General features: G+C 50.5%; 1 protein-coding gene across 3 annotated transcripts in view; it reads left to right on the top strand.

Moving 5' to 3' along the window:
* The window catches only part of SLC22A23 (solute carrier family 22 member 23), a 191,832-nt gene that overhangs the window by 136,706 nt on the left and 36,912 nt on the right, over window positions 1-18,214 (top strand). The window lies entirely within an intron of this gene.

Raw genomic sequence — 18,214 nt, 5'->3', positions numbered from 1 at the left:
CCCCGTGCCCTTCACCCAGCTCCAAAAATCTGCAAATCCACTGGCCAGTCTGGCTTTATAACTACTGGCTACCCACCCCACAGGGTTATTCTGACATGAATTTTTATGAATGGATTTGCAGGGAGGTGGGGGTCTTGTGTTAGGAGGGGGGAATTTGGAGATAATAAAAGAGTGATTTAGAAAAGCCTCCCTATTTCTTCTAGGTGAGGGGTGGGCAACCTTCAGCCTGTGGGTCACATTGGGCCCACTGTCTGTTTTTGTAAATAAAGTTTTATTGGAACACAGCCATGCTCGTGTGTTTACATGGCTATACACAGTTATTCTGGCTATCCACAGAGTTGAGTGGATGCAGCAGGATGGTATTATATAAAGCTGAAAATATTTACTATCTGGTCCTTTACAAAAAAATAGCTTGCCCACCCTGCTCAGTATCAGTCCAATATGCCTTTTTGAACTATGGGTAACCTTAAGTCTTTTGAGTTGCTGGCTTCCGAGCAGGGGGCAGGGGGGAAGGCACTAAACACACTGGTAAAGGGGGTTTGACCTGGGCCACTAGGTTTTTAAAAGAACTCTCCAGGGAATTAATGTTGAGTCAAGACTGAAAACCACTGCTCCATGGATAGAGCAATGTTTACCCTGAAAATGATTGTTTTCCCCTTTTGTAAATGCTGTTTCTCTTCCTTTCCCAAACTTCCTTCCCATCCCCCTCCATGCTGATACTCTCACCTTACCTATAAGTAGATTATGGATGTGACCCTGTGTTGCTACTGTTTAGTCAACAATGAAAACCAAATTTCTGGCCATGCAGTCAGTCTTATCCTTGCTTTAAGGGTTCAGGGGAGCTGAGCGTCCTTTGCTCAGGTGCCTGGAAGGGAAGGGGAAGAAAGCACCTATCTTTTGGCTTAGTGGTACTGCCTCCCCGCCCCTGCCCTGGTAGTAGATGCCCCGCGAGGGTGCGTGTGTGGGTAGTAGAGTCACCGCGAGGGTGCGTGTGTGGGTAGTAGATGCCCCGCGAGGATGCGGGCGCGGGTAGTAGAATCCCCGCGAGGGTGCGGGCGCGGGTAGTAGATGCCCCGCGAGGGTGCGGGCGCGGGTAGTAGAGTCACCACGAGGGTGCGGGCGCGGGTAGTAGAGTCACCGCGAGGGTGCGGGCGCGGGTAGTAGAGTCACTGCGAGGGTGCGGGCGCGGGTAGTAGATGCCCCGCGAGGGTGCGGGCGCGGGTAGTAGATGCCCCGCGAGGGTGCGGGCGCGGGTAGTAGATGCCCCGCGAGGGTGCGGGCGCGGGTAGTAGAGTCACCGCGAGGGTGCGGGCGCGCGTAGTAGAGTCACCGCGAGGGTGCGGGCGCGGGTAGTAGATGCCCCGCGAGGGTGCGGGTGTGCCCCGCGAGGGTGCGGGTGCGGGTAGTAGATGCCCCGCGAGGGTGCGGGTGTGGGTAGTAGAGTCACGGCGAGGGTGCGTGTGCGGGTAGGGGATGCCCCGCGAGGGTGCAGGTGTGGGTAGTAGATGCCCCACGAGGGTGCGGGTGTGGGTAGTAGAGTCACCGCGAGGGTGCGGGGGTGGGTAGTGGATGCCCCGCGAGGGTGCGGGCGTGGGTAGTAGATGCCCCACGAGGGTGCGTGTGTGGGTAGTAGAGTCACCGCGAGGGTGCGGGTGTGGGTAGTAGAGTCACCGCGAGGGTGCGGGGGTGGGTAGTAGATGCCCCGCGAGGGTGTGGGTGTGGGTAGTAGATGCCCCGCGAGGGTGCGTGTGTGGGTAGTAGATGCCCCACGAGGGTGCAGGTGTGGGTAGGAGATGCCCCACGAGGGTGCGGGTGTGGGTAGGAGATGCCCCACGAGGGTGCGTGTGTGGGTAGTAGAGTCACCGCGAGGGTGCGTGTGCGGGTAGTGGATGCCCCGCGAGGGTGCAGGTGTGGGTAGTGGATGCCCCACGAGGGTGCGGGTGTGGGTAGTAGATGCCCCACGAGGGTGCGGGTGTGGGTAGTAGAGTCCCCGCGAGGGTGCGGGTGTAGGTAGTAGATGCCCCGCGAGGGTGCGGGTGTGGGTAGTAGATGCCCCGCGAGGGTGCGGGTGTGGGTAGTCCGCGTACCACGAGGGTGCGGGTGTGGGTAGTAGATGTACCGCGAGGGTGCGGGCGTGGTTTCCCAAGAGGCTGGTTCTTGCCGACTGTGTCATGAGGACCTCGGCAGCAGCAGGGGCCAGCAATAGCAGATAGAAAAGGCCACCTGCCGGAGACGCCATTCAGCAGCCACCGCTGCCAGAACTGAGCTCCTCTGCTGGGGCTACCTCCAGCTCTTGTCCCAGAGTGGGATGTTCAAACCCCTCCCACAGCACAAGCGCGTTCCGGGACAGCCCTCCTGCCCCAGCAGGGCGTTAAGGAGCAGAGAATGAGCAGTGGTTTGTCTGGAGAAGGATGGAGTGGCAGCTTTCTTCCTTTTATCTCCTAAGGAAGCCTTTCTGCTCCCTCCCTTGTGGCAGCCTTTGCTGGGCGTAGCTGTTTCGGAGTTCAAGGGTGCTGATTTGTCTAACAAATGCTTCTCTGTGCTTCCCACTGTACCAGTCACAGATGGCAAGCACTTTGCAATAGTAAATGGTTCCACCCTCATATCTCAGCAGCCCATCCTATAGAGGACAGAACTGCGGTCCCCTGACCCCCACTGGCTCATGTCAGAGCCTGGACCTGAAGTGGCCGACTCTTGCCACACCTGGTTCCTGTCTTCCCCTGCCTGGCCCCTGTTCCTTGTTTGCTCTTTAGAGATACGGTACTCCAAAGCACCACGTAGGCTGCTGGGCACCCTGGTGCACGCAATAAATACTTGCTCGTTAAAGGAAAACAAGCAACTCTCAATATTTTGCTACCAAAAGCTGGTCATACGGGTTGGTGCCACAGCTCACCCCCTCTACCCAGCAGGCCCCTGTCTTCCCTCAGCTTCCATCCTGCGTCCCCACCCCTGCAGATTCTCTCTGCCACTTCCTCTGCTGCTAGCCTGCACCGGTGTTCTCTCCTACACTAGGAGAACAGGGCACAGCCTCCTGGCGACTCATACTCCTGAGAGCAGAGGTCAGACAGGGTTGTTTCCCTCACCCCAGGCTCTGCTCCCACCTGTCGCAGGCAGGAGGACACCTGACAAGGGAGAAGTGGCAGAGGAGGTCTTTCCAGAGCAGCCGCAGTTATGCAGGTATGCAGGTATGTGGTTATGCAGTTATGCAGGTATGCAGGCTGACCCATGTGAGAAGGGCCAGGTTTTTGTTTTTTTTTTTTCATTTTAGAAACATACTGAGGTTTAGTGATAGGCAAGGTAAGGCATTCATTTATTTAAATACACTCTAAAACCTCAGAAAAATTCTTTGAAATACGCAGTTTTAAAAACAAATTATATAGCTTTTGAAAAGACATCCAGGGGACTTGCAGAAGTAAACATGTGTGCATGTGTGTGCGTGTATGTGCATGTGTGTGCATGAGGACAGTGGTCCTGAGGTGCTCTGCCTCCCGCTCACAGCTCCAGCTCTGCAGTCTGGGTAGAGCTGGCCCAGCGACTGGCTGTGCTGCCTCCAGCCCGCTTCACACCTCTCTGAGCCCGCATTTTCTCATGTCTGTAAAAAGCGGGTCATAATAGTTCTTATTTCGTGGGGTTATTTTGAAGACTGAAATAACGCACGGAAAAGATATGCATGGAGGGGCAGTCTGAAGGGAGGCTCGGACACGGAGCCTGGACCTCTGCTACTTAATAGCTGTGTGACCCTGAGCAAGTCATTTAATCTCTCTGTGCCTCAGGTTCACCAGCTGTGAGTCATCATGGTCAATAATGGGGTTGGAAGGAATCAGTGAATTAACGTATGAGACATTTAGAACGGTGCCTGGCACTTAGTGCCATATGTATGTTAACTGCCATAATAATCATAATTATTTTCATATTTATATTACTATTAAGGTGGTTAGTACATGTCTGCTCTGTAAGTACTCATAAATATTAAATATTAGTCACTATTATTATTATTATTGCATCCTCTTAATATATGTAGGAGTCTGGGTGTTATGGGAGCAGGTTAAAAAATTGGTGGTGAGAAATGTAAACCACCTTTGCTTACCAGCCTTGAAAGGCTCCACTAGAATTATTGGCTTTAAAAGCCAATAATTGCCTACCCTTTTTTATCATCTTCCTCCCATCTGCTGCAGTGGGCTCTGTTGTTTGACAGGATGTGAAGTGGCCGGCTGGGGAGAGGGGGTGAGCTGTAGCACCAGCCAGCATGACCAGCTGTTGGTAGCAAAATATTGAAGGTTGCTTGCTTTCCTTTAATGAACAAGTATTTATTGCATGCACCAGGGTGCCCAGCAGCGTGCTTGGTGCTTTGGAGTGCTGTATCTCTGAAGAGCAGACGGGGGAGCACGTACATTAGCAAGGACTAGAAACCAAGCTGCACGAGGCACCGTCCCCAAGGGGCTGCTTCTTGGGGTAGGGGTAGTAAAGACAAACGTATGGGGACTGGCCAGAAGGAATCTTCTGGTTGAGCTGGTAGACTGAACAGACGTGGACCCCGCCACACACACACATAAATGCTGGATAAAATACAGCATTTTTTAGAAGTACAAGGCTGAGCTCCAGTGCAAGAAAGGGAAGTTCCCGGGGTCAAACCCAGGAGGGAGTCCCAGCAGGAGCAGACACAGAGGCAGCTCCCGGGCATCTGAACCAGAGAGAAGTGTGAGGAGCCTGGCTTTCAACACCTGCGCGGGGGCTAGAGCTGAGCTCCCAGGCCTCTGATGCAGTTAGAACTGAGCTCCTTCAGTCAAGCCAGGAGTCAAAACTGTCAATGGCCACAGGACTGGGAGATCTTTGCCTGCCACAGGGACTCAGCCCAGAGCTGGCGGACTGCCTTGGACCGTGAGCAGAAAAAGATTCACCCCGAAGAAATTGGAGCCTTGAAGTCTGCACCACCCAGGGCTGTGTGTTCCAAGTTCCAGCTGCTCCCTGAGGCTGAGATATCAGTGTAAGAACCAGTGAAGCGCATTGGACCCCTCAGGGTCCAAAACACAGCCTCCCACAGAGGCATTCAGGACTCAGAGGAAGAAAATTCTCGTTAAAGAAGAGCTCACAGGCAAAGGTCACAGATCCATGGGGAATCCACTAAGAGGGCCCAAACCTATAGACTGGGGAGTGTGCATCTCAGCAACTGTGGAAAATAGAGGAATCCGAAAGGGCAGTGAAGGGAGCTGGTATTTGTTAAGCAGCCACACTGCCTCATGCCAATGCTGTCGCCGGTGCCAGGTATTCTAGATACATCTCCAGAGCAAGCCTCTGATCACCTGAAAAGCACATTGCGTGGCAGAGGCGGGCGGGAGCCTGAAGAACCCAGACACACGTGAGGAACATGCTTTTGAATAGTGCTGTGTACCGAGTAGGGTGGTCAGGAGAGACCCCTCTGAGGGGCTGATGTTCGTGCTAAAGCCTGAATGTTTGGAAAGAGGAAGTCAAACAAACTTCTGGGTGGAAAAGTGTTCTAGGCAAAGGGGAACAGACAAGGCAAAAGCTGGCTTCCGCTCGGCTTCTCCCGGATCCGAGAGAGGAAGTCCAGTGTGGTTGGAGCATGGTGGACAAGAGAGGACAGAAGGTGACTTGGAAAGGCAGGTGGGGTCAGGCACTATGGGGTCTGAGGAGCACGGGCTTATTCTACAAAGACATAAAGACGCACTGGAGGGTCTTGAGCAGGGGACTCCTGTGCCCCAGATTGTGCTCTGTGAGGACCCATCTGTCTGCTTGGTGGAGAAGGCGTGGCGCCGGGCGAGGGCCAGGACAGAGGCAGCACACACACTGGCCTGTGTGACATCCCGGTGCCTGCACTGGGGAAGGCTGGGTGTCACCTGCAGAGGGCTGATTCGAGAGATGCTTTGAGAGTGGCCCGGGTGAGACTTGCTGATGGATCTGAGGTGACTCTTAAAGGTGAGAGAGGAGGCAGTGATGGCAACTGGGTCCGTTTCCTGAGATGGGGAGGCCAGAGCTTTAAGAAACATGGAAGCTCAGGAGGGTTGGAGGCTGAAGCCCTGTCCTGCCATCCTCCTATGGAGGGTGACAAGATGAGGTGACCAAGAGACTTGACTGAGGCCGAGCCTGTGTTAAGTTGTGAGTTTTATTATGATCCAGGTATAGTGAGGTCAGCAGGCCAGGACACAATTGCCATTGGAAGATCATTTGTTACTCTCAGTTCCCAGGAGGAGGGGGTAGATGGGGCCACACAAGGCCTCCTGGGAAGCACCAGGGTGGGTCAGGAGGCAGACAGGGAGGCGAAAACGTGGGCAAGAGCCTTTATTGTGGTTTCTGCAGGAGGAGCAGGTGGGGCAGGCTGTGCAGGTTGAGTTTTGGTAGTTTGATCATTTCTGCAGCTCGTGGGCATAGGGCCGCCCCTAGCTGTCTGGAAGCTGGCCCCAGGGTGACTGAGGCAGGCGGATGGTGGCCCACGAGTGAGAGCCCGACACCGGAAGTGGTTGGGGTATCGGCTCTGGATGGGTTGGTTTGTGTGTGAAAAGTACACTTGCAGGTGAATCTTTTACTCTGTCTAGGAATTAGCGAACCCTGGGAGGAGCAGCCTCTCTAGAATCAGCAAGGCTCCAGATGTGAAAACATTAGGAAATACAGAAAATACAAAGGCTTGGTTAATATGCGGCAGCTGCAGAGTTCCAGAGTTCTGGAATGAAGTGACCGCAAGGGTGGAGACGCTGGCCAGGAAGAGGTGGCAGCGGCAGCAGCATGATGCACCCAGAGACTGGGCAGGGACTTGGCGGGGGTGCAGTGAGCACAGGAGGAGTCTCTGGTGACGTGGGGAAGATGGGACGTGTGAATGATTTATGCCCCAGCAAGTGGAGCCAAGATAGGTGAGCGATGGCATTGCACGAGCTGCCTGGGGATGTTTATAATATGTTGAGCCTTCTGGGCCGTGGCAGGACCAGCTGGGCTTTAGGTGAAGAAAGAGCTGCAGCAGCTGGTGGCCAGAGAACGGGAGGGTCCGCTCACTTGGTACTCTCGTGTGCTTTGCAGAGTCACACTTGAGCACTCGGTTGTGAAGGAGGAGCAGCAGAAGAGAGCACTTGTGTTTTTCACCCGAAAGTAAACCCTGTCAAAGCGCTAGGTCGTTCCACTGATGGACGCAGATGCCTGAAGAGAAATGCATCTTTAGTCATTTTGCTCAGGCATACAGCAGGGCTTTAGTGCTCATCTAGAAGGCAGTCATACTGACTGATCCTTCTTCCAGAAAAAACATGAAATCTTTCCAGGGTCACAGCCAACAACCGAGGGGTTGGGGGGGAAGATGCATGATCCAAACCACAAGAAGAAGGGAGTAGTATCTAGGAGCATCTAGGAGGAATCCCGCTTCGATGCGCTGGGAAGACAGGAGGTGCCAGAATGGAAGAGGGAGCTGGGTGCAAGAGCTGCTCTGAAATTGTACACACTGGGGAAAGGTGCCCCTGCCAGGTGGCTACAGCCTGCACTGGGCGCATAGCTTAATGACAGAGCTCCTTCCTCAGCTGGGAGCCCTTGTGCAAGACACAGCCTGGTCTTGTATTTGGAGGTCCAGGTCTACGTTACATTAGAACATCCTAGAAAACCGCAGCATGGAAGATCAGGAAGGTAATATGTGGGACAGGCTGACATCAGGTTTCCTGCCCAGGAATTCACTGTTGAGGAATGACAAGAGAAGGAGAAGGCTGTTGGAGAGGTTGCCCACATGGTGTTTATCTAAAGTGGTTTGGAGGAAGTCACAGGAAGTAAGGACTTCTGGAGATAATGGAGATGTGAGTGCCACTCTCCCAAAACATTGGTGCATGCCATCACCATTCCTCATCAGGTAAATTAAGGGTACTGAGTACACATTATCATTTATAATGCAAAATTTGCAGCTGGGCATGGTGGCTCATGGCTGTACCCAACACTTTGGGAGGCTGAGGCAGCAAGATCACTTGAGCACAGCAATTCGAGACCAGCCTGGGCAACAAAGTGAGACCCCATCTCTACCATAAATTTAAAAAACTGGCCACACATGGGAGCATGCAGCTATAGCCCAGCTACTCAGGAGGCTGAGGTGAGAGGATCACTTGAGCCCAGGAGTTCAAGGCTGCAGTGAACTATGATTGCAACACTTCAAGGCAGCCTGGGTGGCAGAACAAGAGCCTATCTCTTAAAAAACAATGTGCTCGTCTGCTCTAAGAGCAGGTGTAGAATGTTGATGCTAATTCAACAAGCTCCCCAGTGAGGGCTCTCAGCCCAACATGTGAGTGCTTAAAACAGTGTTCTCCAGGGATGGAGGTGTCATCGTAAGCAAGACAGACAGTCCTGCCCTCATGGAACAGAGGGGCAAAGAAAGAAAACATTGCACTTGACGTCTTACGCCTCCCTCGTGGCAGACACATGCACTGTGATGTTTGCTGATTGTGTCTTCACATTTTAGAAATATGCTTTTCTTCAGATCAGTTGCACACTTCTTACATGTGAAAATATATTAACCATAGTACTCACGGATTCCTTAGCTCTTCCTGGATCCAAGGAACCAGAGATTGGTAGATTTATTCCTATTTGTAGGTGGGGAAACCAAGAAATGAAAAAAGCTTCACCAAATCACTCACAAATGTGGGAAAAGCATTCAAAACTGATTTTCAAATGTCAGTGGTTCTCAAAGTGCAGTCCCTGGGCCAGCAGCATCAGCATCACTTGGGAACTTACTAGAAACACAGATCTCAGGCCCAGCCCCAGCCCCAGCCCCAGGCCTGCTGAATAAAAACGCCTGCAGTGGGCCTGGCAGCCTGTGTTTTGAGAAGGGCTCCGGAGACGCTGCTGAGCCCTGCTGTTTGGGAAGCACACAGAAGACTTAACATATTTTGAAAAAGGATGATAAGAAGTTGCAAAAGAAGATCCTGTGCCGGGCGCAGTGGCTCACACCTGTAATCCCAGCACTTTGGGAGGCCGAGGTGGGCGAATCACGAGGTCAGGAGATCAAGACCATCCTGGCGAACACGGTGAAACCCCGTCTCTACTAAAAATACAAAAAATTAGCCGGGCGTGGTGGCGGGCGCCTGTAGTCCCAGCTACTCAGGAGGCTGAGGCAGGAGAATGACGGGAACCTGGGAGGCAGAGCTTGCAGTGAGCCGAGATCGCACCACTGAGCTCCAGCCTGGGTGACAGAGCGAGACTCCGTCTCAAAAAAAAAAAAAAAAAAAAAAAGAAGAAGATCCTATGAGTCAACTGCATGGAACACACTTTTCTTTTTTCTTTTTTTCTTTTTTTTTTTTTTTTTTTTTTTTTGAGATGGAGTCTCGCTCTGTCGCCCAGGCTGGAGTGCAGTGGCATCATCTCTGCTCACTGCAAGCTCCGCCTTCTGGGTTCACACCATTCTCCTGCCTCAGCCTCCTGAGTATCTGGGACTACAGGCACCCTCCACCTATGCCTGGCTAATTTTTTTGTATTTTTAGTAGAGACGGGGTTTCACCGTGTTAGCCAGGATGGTCTCGGTCTCCTGACCTAGTGATCCGCCTGCCTCAGCCTCCCAAAGTGCTGGGATTACAGGCATGAGCCACCACGCCCGGTGGAACACACACTGTTCATACATAAAAGAGGATTCGAGATTGTGTAGTGAAATGAAACAGATGCCATCCTCGAAGGGCCTGTGAGATCTGATGGTCCTGTCCAATTCCATGAAGAGAGCAGATATCTTGACCATCTTGGACAGCAGAAGTCATCAGTATTCCTGGAAGTGATGAAAGAAAGTAAAACAAGCTTGGTGCTGGCTCTATGCATTTCCCCTGCACTGTGGGGACCCGCACGCATGCAGGCACGTTGAGGAGTCTTCAGTCACGGCAGTGTTCCAGGTTCACGAGCAGGGAAGGTCTCCCCAGCCCGCTCCCCCGACCTCCCCGCAGGCACAGACAGGGCATCTTGCTGGCAAAGTGCTTTCCACACCCAAACCCATCCCTCCAACCCCGCGGGAAGCAAGTGTGTGCAGTTTTCTTGCTCTTTCCCCCAAGACTTCTAATCAGGTCCACACCTAGTAGAAAAATATTCTCACCTCGAGCCCACCTAACGTGTGTGTTTTGCATGAAATGCGTGGAGACAGAAACGCAAAGGGCCGAATGTGTGAAGCTGGTGAATTAGAGGAAAGAGCTGCTGGCAATCAGCGCGATCATCAAAAGCATCTGGGAAAGCAATAAGAAGCTAATAAGCAGTATGGGAAATAATGAGGAAATTAGAGAAGGATCACGCTGCACTGCGTAACATTGGAGAGTAAGGAACAGAACCGATTCCCCAAATGAAGAGGTAAACTGTAGCGCAGAGGCCGTGAGTGTGCTGCGGTAAAGGACACTGGCTGGGAGAAGACACTCCAGAGGCTGGCCATGCAGAAACCTTTAGGAAAAAAATGGACATGCTACACGGAGTTTTAATTTTTTTAATTTCATGAAGAAAGCTATTATAAAACATTTAAATGACCTCAGGTTAAATAAATGCCTCATTTTAAAAAACACACACACACAATTCCAATATGTAAATAGTCCTAATTTTTTGGCTCTTTTATATATCATTAAAATTATTTTGGTCAGAATAATACTGATTTTTAATATCTCTTGAGGTTTGTTTCTTAGACTCTGCTAAGCACTTTACATAACTTAGCTCCTTAAATCTTCCTGAAGACCCTCTGAGGTAGAGACCAGGACGGCCTCCAGTGCAGATGAGGAAACTGAGGCACAGAGAGATGCGGTGTTGCTGAGGCCCCATGGCTAGTAAGTGGGGCTGGGGTCTGAATTCCAGCAGGTGGACTCCAGAGCCACAGGGACCACCACCTGCTGCTCCGCCCAGTCACACATGCCGAGCCGGGGTGCTGTGGCCCAGGGACCCGGAACGCCGGCAAGCGGAGGGCCCTGGGCTGCTGAGAGCAGCATTTACTTGGCAGAGCTACACTTCTGGGAGGAATCCTCAGTGCCCTCTTTCTTATTTAAGTACATTGTTTAACATTGACAAAAACATTTCTTAAAATTACTGGGTTATCAGTACCTGCCCTAATAGGGGTTCAATAAAAATGGGTTAAGCTGATCAATTAGTTTTCCTTCTTGTTATCATTGAAATGATTTTTAAAAGACCATTTAAGAATTTTTTTTTTGAGACAGAGTTCTGCTCTTGTCACCCAGGCTGGAGTGCAGCGGCACAATCTCGGCTCACAGCAACCTCCACCTCGTGGGTTCAAGCAGTTCTCCTGCCTCAGCCTCCCCCGTAGCTGGGATTACCGGCGTGCACCACCACGCCCGGCTAATTTTGTGGAGACCGGGTTTTTCAGCAGAGACAGGGTTTCTCCATATTTCTCAGGCTGGTCTCGAACTCCCAGCCTCAGGTGATCCGCCCACATTGGCCTCCCAAAATGCTGGGATTACAGGCATGAGCCACCACGCCCGGCCAAGAATTTTTATACAGACATAATCCAGCAGGTATCAGCCTTTTTTTCTTGCCCAAACACACTTGACAGGCACAACAACTTCTACTAAAAACAGTTTTATTTCAAAAGGGGGGCAAAATTCAGCTTTAAACAAAGAGACTGTATTACAGATAAAATAAGTGCTATGGGTTCCCTGCATGAGAGGAGGGAAACTGAATTCAGTTACAGCAACAGTTAAGCACACAGGAAAATGCTTTCTTCAAAGGAAACTGGAAGCGGTAAGTCACGAAAACCACACAGTCTCCGGGAGCTTGAATCAATAGGCAATAATTATTTTTACAAGTTATCCAATAATCAATTTGAGAGATCGATAGGAAACATTTAAAAAAAATTCTTGGTCAAATCTGTTTTGCCTACAAACTATCTAAATGGGAGAAAGATTGGTTAATACTGACAAAAGGCAGATGTGGAAATAAAATGGTAACCTATATTTCCATCATAAAAATGGAGCAATTAAAAGTGAGATTGAAATGCTTTCTGTAAGTGGGTATTTTGGGATTTGCTGATGGCATGGATTTTAGGGAGCCCTCAGGCAACACTCCACAGAGATTGTGTAAGACAGTAGGAACCCCTGCGTCAACACAAATGCCTGCGAGTAGAAGCGGAGAGACTCCTGCGGAGGGGAAAGTGACCACTGAGCTTCTGCTGTGGAGGCCAGTGTGGCTATCCCCAGTGCCAGCCTTCGTCCTATCCCCAGTGCCAGCCTTCATCCTTCCTGTCCCCCATGCTAGGATGTGCCCCAAGAGTACATCTCACCACCCTGCTCCCACCGGGAAGCTGGGGTTGCTCCAGGCCAGTTTGAGATGCACATGCGCGCACTTTGTGGGGTGGTGGGGCTGGGCTGTTGGCAACTGACAGAGACCAAGTGGGTGGGCCTCTGGTGACAGGTGTCCAGGGTCTGTTGCTAGGGTGTTGCCATGCTGGCATCTGGCAAACGTCTACATGGTGGCTGGAATGAAGGCAAGGGGACCCAGCCGCCCATCTGCTTGACCCTGGGGACTCTGGCAGACCACACGGCCAGTACTAAAGAGTGGCAGTCCTGAGTGTCATTCGGACAGCCTCACTCAGCCATCAGAACTGGCTAAGGTGTTGTGACTCGCTTCATTGGGAGGTGAAGCCGCTAACATAGAGGTGTCGATAAAATTCTGCTTAGGAGCAGAAGCAACCGAGTCCCCTTATTCCTCTGCCCACTTACCTCCTCACATTGTTGTACAGCATCAGACTTCTTAAAAATCATTTGCAAAAATGCCAAAGTAATCCCCCTGCCACATTCTGTTTTGAAGGCTCTGTGTGCCTTATATTTTCTGTAGCCTCATAATTGCTTCTATGGATAAACAAGTGAAAGGTGCAGACAGAGGGAGAAGGTTAACCCAGCTACATGGAAGGTTATAGATTGTAGATGAATCTGTAACTGGACTCCAAGTATTCATCTGCCTCTAATATGAACTGAGGGATGTTTTAAATGTATGCCAATTGTTATCCATTCAGAGCTGGTTAATCATGAAAAATCTGACTCCAAAGGCGTTTTAGGCACTGACTTCATTTGGTCTGGCAAAAACCTAAAGAAGCATAAGCACATTTATTCAGTGTGTTGTCAGGAGCAGCATCTTCTTCACCTTCCAGAAGGAGGCGACAGTGAGCGTTAGCCCTTAGTCTAGATGGAGAGTGTTGAAGCCAGGCCAGACCTTGATGCTGTTCCACTCCCCGGTCTACAGGTGTGGGGAAACTGAGGCCCGAAGGAATAAGGTGACTTGCCCAGGGCTACAAAATTGGCACACAAACCCAGGGCTCCCAAGAGATTTCCACCATAATTTTTCTAGAGCAGAATTTTGGAGCCTCAGTGTATATCACTTCAAAAGATGAGACACAAGGTTGTGAGCTTTTGTAACAGATGAATTAGCAGCATAGTCATTTAAATTATGAATGCACTTTTTCTCCCAAGAGATTTTCAAGGAATTCCTTTGCCTTAGGAAAACCTTGGGTCTAACTATCCTCAGAGCCAGTCTTTGTTCGATTTCATGATACTCATCCCTTCTCTCAAAATTCTGAAGTTTAATGAAAGCCCCCTTATTGTTTTAATACCAAACAGAACTAACGTTTAAAAAATCCAAGTGGAAGAGTATGTACAGAATCCAAGCTTATATTTTTTGCGAAAGTTTTGATGCTTATATTTTTTGCAAAAGAAGCTAAAGATACTCCCCAAACTGGTACTTAATTCAACTTTAGCCTTTAATTTATTATTATTTTTAGAACCTCTTCAGAATCTCATAATACTCTGATACTTGGCAACACCCCAAAGCATCAGTGGCTAGAATCACCCCTTTAGATCAGAAGCACCCTCGCTGCCGCCTACAGCCCTTCTCACATCACATTCAGGGAAACCTTATCTCCACGATGCCTTTTGAGATTCTCCTCCCTCCCCCCAGTCCCTGCTCTGTGTCCCCCACTCTGTGATGGGAAAGCCTATTTGATAGAAGTTCCTCCTTTATTAGGCATTTATTAATTTACACATTTTTCCCGAACTAGACAGTGAGCTCCTTGGGGCCCAGACACTGTGTGTGTTTCATCTCCAGGCCAGCCCGTCCACAGCAGGGGGATGGTACTCGGTGCATGTTTAGCCCATGAATGGCGTCATGTGGAACCACAGACAGGAAGGCACGCCTGTCTGCACAGGTATCGCCCTACAATTAAATATTTCGAAAAACAAATGAATGACTTGAGGGTAAAATTAATTTAATAAGCATGGGCAGTTCATCTTATTTCCTTCCTGTATTTTCTTTGTGAGTAAATGTGCTAGTACAGCACGTTAAAGAGGGTAGATGTGCGTCTCATATAATTGCCAAGCTGGCATTTCATCAGAGCGGGTGTTAAGTGAACTGGCAAGAAGGCAGCCAACATAGTATACTTGTCTATGTCAGAGTCTCCAACTGGATAGAGGAATAATTTATTTTATTTTTAGATGTCAAGGAAAAATGATCAACCTTACAGGGTTTCACAGTATTGAGTTTTAATTACAGATTCTACTGAGCAATTACTCAGGTTACAGGGACTAAGATGTAAAACAGATCCATGAAATGTAAATCAGACGGGCTTGAGACTTAGCCACATCTCCACTCCGGAAAAGAGGACAGAGACGGGGATGTGGACCACAAGCAACACGCCGCTGTTAAATCATCAGTTACCCTGCAGTGCATCGGGTGCCAGAGGAGAGACAGGGCGCTGCCACTTGAACTGCGTGCCGACACTCAGCTTTGAGGAGTGCCGATGTGGTGGTATTAAGGAAACATGGAGAAATTTTCCTGCCTTGATACAGTAACATCATATACATGATACCACTGGGGAAAAGTTCCACAGAAATACATTTACCATATAAATCTCTAAGAACCAGCATTTCCGCATAGCTAATTTGGGTGGGACTCTTTGTAGAACACATTTTTCCTGCTGTAGAAGCAATACTGCAATCATGGCATGATGTAGGAAAACTCCACTGGCCTAGGGGCCTTAAGCCCCAGGTTCCAGGCCTGCCTCTGCCATTCATGAAGCCCCGGGCAGGGCATTAGCATGGCCAGGCCCAGGTCACCTGCCATGCAGTGAGGGGCTGGGTTAAGTGCAACCCGGAGACCCCCTTCTGACTGTAGTTCCGTTTTGTAATGTTGCCTGTCCCTGCTGAGCAATTGGAGAGCCATCCCTGTGGCGGCAGGTACTAATGTGTGACTGTGGTGTAATCCTTCAGAAGCATCTGTGTGTGAAGCTCCTGTACCCCCAAGGAGGCTGGAATGCCTGTGTACAGCTGGCCCGCTGCCTCCTGCCACCTGCTTGTCAGCCCGCAGTCCTTATTACAGTCAGGTGCCACCCTGCTCTGAGGCCTCTGCCCAGCGCTAGTGGCCTGGGGCTTTCCCAGCTAGGATTCAGTTGTCTAAGTGAAGACCCTGGGCGCGCCTCTGTGAAGCAAGTCTGTGTTTTCAGTGAGTGGACTGAGTTACCTCTGCATTCAATCAGAGACCCCTTTTACCTAATTTCAGATTCTTGGCTCTTTTCTTGTTTGTTTTTATTTTCATTTGGAGACAGGGTCTCACTCTGTTGCCCAGACTGGAGTGCAGTGACACGACCTTGGTCCACTGCAACCTCTGCCTCCCGGGTTCAAGCGATTCTCCTGTCATCCTCCTGAGTAGCTGGGATTACAGGCGACCGCCACCGTGCCTGGCTAATGTTTGTATTTTTGGTAGAGATAGGGTTTTGCCATGTTGGACAGGCTGGTCTTGAACTCCTGGCCTCGAGTGATCCGCCCGCCTTCGCCTCCCAAAGTGCCCAGCCCTTGGCTCTTTTTAGATTAATTGAAGCCATAGGATAAGGGACCTGCCGATCCACACTGTGGGTTTGTTTTGTTTTGTTTTTTGGTTTGTTTTTTGGTTTTTTGGGTTTTTTTTGTTTGTTTTGGTTTGGTTTTGGTTTTTTGGGTTTTTTTGGGGGGGGGGGTTGTTTGTTTGTTTGTTTGATTGTTTGTTTGTTTTTTGAGACAGAGTCTTGCTCTATCGCCCAGGCTGGAGTGCAGTGGCATGATCTTGGCTCACTGCAACCTCCGCCTCCCTGGTTCAAGCAATTCTCCTGCCTCAGCCTCCTGGGTAGCTGGAATTACAGGCCCGTGCCACCACACCCAGCTAATTTTTGCATTTTTAGTAGAGACAGGGTTTCACCATGTTGATCAGGCTGGTCTCGAACTCCTGACCTCATGATCTGCCTGCCTTGGCCTCCCAAAGTACTGGGATTACAGGTGTGAGCCACCATGCCCAGCCCATGCTGTGGTTTTTTGTTAGGTTTTCTGTCCCAAGTACATTTTGGAAAATGGCATGGTTCACGTTTTTGTGAGGTTCGATCGGCCTTGAGTTAGTGCCTTCTCCTCACGAGTAGGAATTAATGTGCTTTTATTCAAGACCTCAGGAGACGAGACATTGTGCACACCTGGGGACCTGTCTCTGAGCACCAGGTGGGCAAATGTGTGCCAATCTAAAAGGAAGGGAATGTTTGGAGTGAGACTGGCATTTTTCACTGAGATATGGGGGCAGTGTGCCATAGTGGAGGAGGTACCTGGAGATGCAGGCACGTGTCGGTGCCCTGAATACGATTGGGAAGGACACGTGCCCAGCCAGGGAGGGCTTAGCCCTGTAGGATGGGAGGGTGAGTGCAGGGGCACTGGGATTGGGGTGAGTGGTATCGGGGGGAGCTTTTGTCTTCTAATATTTTCTTTAATTGTGGTAAAATACACATAACATAAATTTTTCCACTGAAACCATTTTTAAGTGTACAACTCAGTGACCACATCCACAGTGTTGTGCAACCATCTCCACTATCCATTTCTAGAACTTTTTCCCGTTCCCAAACAGAAACTGGTTGCCCATTAACCACTAGCTCCCCCTTCCCCTATCCCAGGTCCTGGCAGCCTCTACTCTACTTTCCGTGAATTTGACTCCTCCAGTGCCTCATGTGAGTGGAACGTCAAGGTGTTCCTCCCTGTGCAACTGGCTTATTGCACAGAGCACGGTGTCCTCCAGGTTCCCCCAGGCCGTAGCAGGTGTCAGATCCCTTCTGTTTAAGGCCAAATCATACTCCATTGCACAGGTGGACCACATTTTGTTATCCATTCATCCATTGATGGAATCTGTAATATTTTAGTTTTTAAGTAGAGAATGGGTTTATCTGTGATTTGCTTAATTAATTCCATAGCCAGACTCAACCCTGGCATCCTCCATTGTAACTCACAGACGGTCACCGCTTCCAGCTGCTGTGGACAGTGTCGCGAAGGGGGCTGTCTCAGCAGGTGTGCCCAGCACGCACCGTGGTGTGGTTCCTGCGCAGCTCTCGCTGATCCGAGATACGTCCATGTTGGACGCCAGCAGGGCCTGGGCCTCAGTCTGTCATCCAGCATGTGACTATCCTGCAGTGGAACATCTGCAGGGCTCTGTGAGGAGGGACAAGTGAAGGCTAAAGGCATTGGTATCCCAGTTGTGTTCTGCCTGCATTGAGTTCAGGCCAGTTCAGGTATTATGACCAGAATGCTTTGGGGGTTCCAGAATCATTAATGAAGATTGTGGACATTCTAACCATCCCAAAGGGGTTTCTGGAAAGGGCTGGGGTCCAATCTGTCATTGACCTTTAGACGAGAGATCCGCTAGATGTGTCGTCAGGAGGAAAGAGCCGTCTCCGCCGTCCCTGAGTTCTGCTGGAATGCGGGAGGTCCGAGCGTCGAGATGCTGAGACCTGGAGCCAGTGAGGACACCTGCCCGGACGTGCCGCTGAGAACGCGGGCTTTGTGCCTACCCTCAGCTCATCAGTAACCAAGTGCCACCTGTGCATGGCATAGCGCTGCTGTATGCCATCCGCTTAGCATGTTCATGGCCCATCAGCGAACATTTGCTGTGAGATCCTCCAAGTTAGCAAGCCTCCTACTTACCCTAGAGGAGGAATCCTTGTGCCCCTCCATTGCTGTATCCACACCACGCTGGGGGTGCTGACGCCTGCTTAGTGGGGAGGCAGCTATCTGCCTCTCTCTACCCTGGGGGGCTGCATACACGCACAACCCAGCAGTGCCTCTGCCCACTCCTTCCTGGTCCTGGGTGACCTCAGCTTGAACATTCTGCTCTAGACAGCATCCTTGTCCTGAACGGCTCTTCAGAAGCAAAGAGGAAAATACTCTCCACTCTCTGTTCTTCTCTGCTTCTCACTCCCCACATGGGGTTTAGGGCTTGGAGGGTGAGT

This window comes from Chlorocebus sabaeus, chromosome 17 (assembly GCF_047675955.1).
Source record: "Chlorocebus sabaeus isolate Y175 chromosome 17, mChlSab1.0.hap1, whole genome shotgun sequence".
In the NCBI taxonomy this organism is placed as follows: Eukaryota; Metazoa; Chordata; class Mammalia; order Primates; family Cercopithecidae; genus Chlorocebus; species Chlorocebus sabaeus.
This window is presented reverse-complemented; position numbering and strand designations above follow the sequence as displayed.